The 5,515-nt window shown below is 35.5% G+C and overlaps 1 pseudogene; it reads left to right on the top strand.

Moving 5' to 3' along the window:
* The first annotated feature begins 3,692 nt into the window (after positions 1-3,692).
* LOC145798310 (ADP-glucose phosphorylase pseudogene) lies at positions 3,693-4,142 on the top strand (annotated as a pseudogene).
* The last annotated feature ends 1,373 nt before the right edge of the window (positions 4,143-5,515 follow it).

Below are 5,515 nucleotides of genomic sequence, written 5' to 3'. Positions count from 1 at the left end.
CCTTGCTGGGAAAGAAGGACTGGCGGAAATCTTTTGGTGGTTGAGGAAGAGTTACAAGAAAAACAGATGTTAGAATATATAGAAATAAAGAAGTATTAAAAGCTTGAAAAAAATAGCACTTGGCTCTTACCATTACCCTCTACAAATATTGTTCGGCCAAGAAGGTAAAGGTGAAGGTCGTCATCTGGAGCAAACTCCCAGTTGCCCAAGACAATGACGTAATCATCCCCGGCTCCCTTGTTGGAGTCTGGGAAGTTGGCAACCAGTTTGTATTTAGTAGACCTTAGTTTGAGGTAATAGACATAGCCTTTTTTCTAATTTGAGGCCACACATGGTGTAGCAATATTGGATATCGGCTAAGGTCACCCTAGCATTTTCTCGGCGTGCTAAGGCTATGATACCGTTAATGACTCTGTATGAGTTAATGGTTAATTGCATCGGGTTAAGCTTGTAATAATAGAGGACTTCTCGAAAAAGGATGTCTAGCGAAAGCCTGAGTTCACACTCGATGAAGGCAACAACAGGGAAATGCATGAGGTTTACATTGGGCATGATGGAGTCGTTTTCCCCGACCAACCTCAGATGAACTTCGGCCGGAATGTCAAACTCCAGCCTGAAGTGCTCTAATTTGGTCGGGGTATCTACCATATGCTTCCACATACCCATGACGTCGGCTTAAATTTCAGAAGTTGGATTTTAGAAAGAAGATGTTTTGTAACGGTTTTTAAAGACCTCGGCTAAAACCTAAATGTGAGCTGGGGTAAGAATTTATGGGGATCGTTTCAGTTTTTCCTAAAATTTGTGGGTTCTATAAGCAAATCCCAAACCTAGATCTATAGAAACGAAGATTGAAGGCACAAATCTGGAAAGGAAACAGAAAACAGGAATATAATTCAAAGTCAAGAACAGTGATGGATCATCAAGAAACACAAGACAAAAGTTTGCGCAAGTGTGTCAGGCCAAGAACAGTGGCAAAAATCAACAAGTGTGTGAACAGTGTGAATTCAAGAAACAGATGGGGCAAAAACAGAATCATGAGACAAACATGTGGTAGAAAACAAGATATAAGTTGAAATATCAAAAATATGAGCAGGATTGCAAAGGCAGAGCAGTAGAGTTCAGTAAAGCAAAAAAGAAACTGAAACAAGAAGTTAAATCGAGAAGAAACAGTAACTCACCGAATAAAAGAAGCCGGTGTTGAGTTCGCCGAAGTCAGACGAGCGAAAACAGCATAAAAGACTAGCAAGAGCCTCGCCGAATGGGGTGCATGGCGGTGGTAGCAGAGCTTGAAAGCTTGGAACAATGGAGGATTTGAGAAAGTAAGAGAGAGAGAGAGAGTTTGAACAAAGACGATGATAAGTGAAAAGACGATGAGAGAGGAAACGAGTTTTGTCAAAAACTTGGAGAGGCAGCAAAATGTAATTAAATGTGCCTGGAACGACGTATCTGACAGACGGCGTACGCAGGCACGAGGCGATTTTATGGCGCGTATTAAACACGGTCCAATGGGGTAGAAACGCATGGTAGAAATAGTTGGAATGTTGTTTGTGACAGCTCATGCGCGTGATAGAACTCTTGGAGTTCTTGGCTAAATAAAACAATGACCTCAGCTGGTAGGAAGATCTCGGCTAAATAACTCGAATAAACTAGGTTATCGGATCGAAAGCCTTGATAAGACAGACTACAGGGCCTGGTCGTATGAAACCAGCGTATGATGACCTCAGTAAATGGATAATACAACAAGATAGCCGACATGCTATACGATATAACAATATAGGTTCCATCACCTCAGGATGCCGAGATAATAAAACCTAGGGACAGTTGTGGAGACATATTTTCTGAGTACCAACACGTGGCCAAGGTGGCGCCGACGTGTCAGCCGAGGTACCACGTGTCCTGGTCGTGACGCCGAGGTGATCTCGGCTAGGCCGAGGTTATCTCCGAAGATATCAGAATTCGAGATAAGTGGATAAGGGACAAAAGTCCTAGAATGAGGAAGGACCTCAGCCTGGATAAGGATAAAGCTCTTAGGGAGTTTATCTTTATCTATTGGAGAGTCCAAGATAAGCACTGAACTGAAATCCATTGAAGCTAGGCTTCTATTAGGACTAGGATTGAGTTGGCTATAAAAGAGAGGCACCCCCAATGGGTCTAAGGTACGCAATTTATATTCAGAACAGTGAGTTAAGCACTGGTGATGATCTTTGAGAGATATTTGATTTCTGACTTAATCATCGGAGTGCCCCCGGGTGGACGAACCACTGCCGGAATCTTTTTTTTCTATTGCAGGTCGTTCGGGCTTATCCTATTCTGCCAGTGCTCTCCAGCTGATTACTGAGTTGGCAGTGTGGTCAGAAATTCACTTACACAAATATCATCGGAGACTCACCAGAATATCGAGAATATTGTTGGGAAAAAATAAATGAATGGAGAAATTAGAGCGAAAAAATATTGCGAAATGTGCTAAATATTGATAAACTGAAATGGAAAAAAAAGCGTAACAACAAACAACAATAATGGAAAAAACATATGTTATTTTTCAATTTTTGTAGGGTTTAAGCAAATAATCTCCAATATTGATCAAACTGAAAACTAAGCTTTGAAACTGTAAAACCATTGTAGTTTCAAAATGTGATTCTATTAAGCATTTATCCTTATTAATCAAATTGAAAAACATGTTATGAAACTGTAAAATTTTACAGTTGTAAAATACGTTATGAAACTACAAAATTTTGCAGTTTAAAGTATGATTCATTTCAACACTAAAAAAACTAACACTGAAAAACTTCACAATTTTCACCATTTATTACTAAAACTCGAGAACTACTTGTTCAGAATTTTTTTTTTTAAAAAAAAAATCTCCATTAAAACAAGAAAAAAAAGTGTGTAAGAGAAAAAGTAAAAAAACGAAGAAATCGAAGGAAAGAGACAGATATAGAGAGAGGATTGTACTCCTACAACTATTTTTGGTTCAGATCTAGCCGGATTTGATGTGGATCTACTCATCTTCTCTGCTGGAAACTCATCTCATTCATCGTCGGTGAGGGCGAAACAATGAGTCAGTGGTCGATGGTTGCCTGTGAACCTCAATTGATGGTAATTGTCGGTGACTACATATCAAAAAGGGAAAGAGAAGAAGAAAGGCGTAGTCACCGATTGCCAGATATCAAAAAGAAAAGAGAAAGAGCAGAAAGAAAATGTAGAGAAAGTTAATAAAGAAAACACGAAGGACCTTTGGATCTACCTAAAAGGTTGTAAAATTAAATAGAATACACATCTTTCAAAGAGGATATGTGAATAATTTGCTCAAAAGTTAATTGAGCAATAAAAAATTGATTATAAAATTTAGAAAAAATTACTTATAAATCCCATTTTGATAAATATTACTCTAGTTAGTCCTCAGTGTTTTTTCTTAAACCATTTAGTCCTTTTTATTTTTGGTATAATATATGTTTTTGATATATTGTATATGAAATTTATATTTTTACCCATATTGATTTCATTTTACAGGTCTCTCAATCTCTCCAACAATGGTAGCCTCTCCGGTAGAGAGAGAGAGAGAGAGAGAGAATCCATTCTCATTCATTTCTCTCAATTTGTATTTGTATTTGTATTTTTGTTTGTATTGTATAGTGTATAAGATATGCAGTACCTATCTATCTCAACAGGACGGAGCAGGAATCAGTACAACGATGGCATCATCAGAAAATCGGAGCTCAGAAATCAGGAAAGACACTGTCAATAACCGATGGGTCATCTTCTCTCTCGCCAGAGCTCGTCGTCCTTCCGATTTCAAATCCAAATCTAACCCTAACCCTAACCAATTTGAATGCCCATTTTACATCGGCCACGAGTATGAATGCACCCCTGAGATCTTCCGCTTCCCTTCCAATTCCACCTCCAATTGGAAACTCAGAGTAATCCAAAACCTCTACCCAGCTCTCTCCAGAGACATCCAACCCTCCTTTCTTCCCCAAAACCCAACTCCTACTCCTACTCTTACTCTCAGTGGGTTTGGTTTTCACGACGTGGTCATTGAATCCCCACTTCACTCTCTTCACTTGTCCGATCTCAACCAGGTCCACATCGGTGATGTCTTGTTGGCTTACAAGAAAATGATGTTCGATGATGATTTTTTATGATGATGTTTGATGATGATGTTGATTTTTTATGATGTTTTGATGATGGTAAATTTTTTTAAAATGAATCTGATGTTCTAATGTTGTTGTTATTCACGATGATGTTCTGATGTTGCTATTGTTCATGATGATGTTTGATGATGATTTGATGATGTTGCCAATCTTTTATGATGTTTTGATGATGGTAAAATTTTTTTAAATGAATCTGATGTTTGAAACACCCACAAACATCAAAAATATCGGATGTTTGGAAAAGGAGAGAAATTTAAAAAAGTCTATAGTAAGCTTTTTGGGCAATTTGGTAAATTACACATAAACACTAACCCAAAATTACCCCCTCAATTATTGACCCAGATGCGTAAAAAAATGGGTACTAATGTCTTTACACATAAAATAGGATCTATTAGTCCAACAAAAAAATGTCGAGACTAAATGGGTTAACATTCTCAAATTAGGGATTTAATCAGTGTGTTTGGTTTGAGTTTTCTGGATTAAATTTTTTGAAAACTGGTTTTTTTTATTTTCGTGTTTTTTTTTGTTTTTAGTGAATATTTTTTAAATTTTAAACATTTTTTTTACTTTTTTACATGCACCTTACTTAGATGTATTTAAAACGTAAAAAATTTGTGAAAAAATATTTTAAAAAATTAATAAATACATGAAAATATAAAAAATGTACTGAATTCTTATATTTTTTTTGTATTTTTGGTGTTTAGTAAATTTTTTTTAAAAAAATTATAATTTTTTATTTTTTAGGTGTATTTATGTTAGGCGTGTCTAAAAAGTAAAAAAAAATGTTTAAAATATTAAAAAAATTCAATAAAAAAAAATAAATGTGAAAAATAAGAAAATAGAATTTTCTGAAAAGTATTTTTTAAAAAGTGAAAACAAGTAAGGTGATAGTGCTTTCCCCTAAAATTTAACTTTGAAAATTCAAGACATTTAAAAAAATCATTAAAGATTTTCCAAATCGTTAAATCGTATCTAAAAAACATAGTGGTGTCGATACATCATGGTTTCCCATCAAATTTAGACCATGACGGGAGTGGTTGATACATCTATTACACAGATTTCGGGTATATTTGAGAAATTATAATAATAGTCAAAAAGTTAAAAAATAAATAATTAAAAAATTATATAAAAAATTAAAGATTTTTTTTCTCTTTAATTCTTGTATATTTTTTTCATAAAAAATAAAAAAATATCTCAAACATATTAAATTTTTGAATAAGGATTGGAGCCCCCATTCCCCACCTCCTTTGACTCCTTTTTTTTTTTAATAGTCACTTTTTCTTTTTCTTTTTCTTTTTTTTCTTCTCTTCCAATCACCACCCGTCACGTGTGTGTGGGATGGTGGAGGTTGAAATTTGAAGAGG

The sequence above is a fragment of the Camellia sinensis genome, chromosome 8, assembly GCF_055761805.1.
Source record: "Camellia sinensis isolate YWXY chromosome 8, ASM5576180v1, whole genome shotgun sequence".
Classification (NCBI taxonomy): Eukaryota; Viridiplantae; Streptophyta; class Magnoliopsida; order Ericales; family Theaceae; genus Camellia; species Camellia sinensis.
This window is presented reverse-complemented; position numbering and strand designations above follow the sequence as displayed.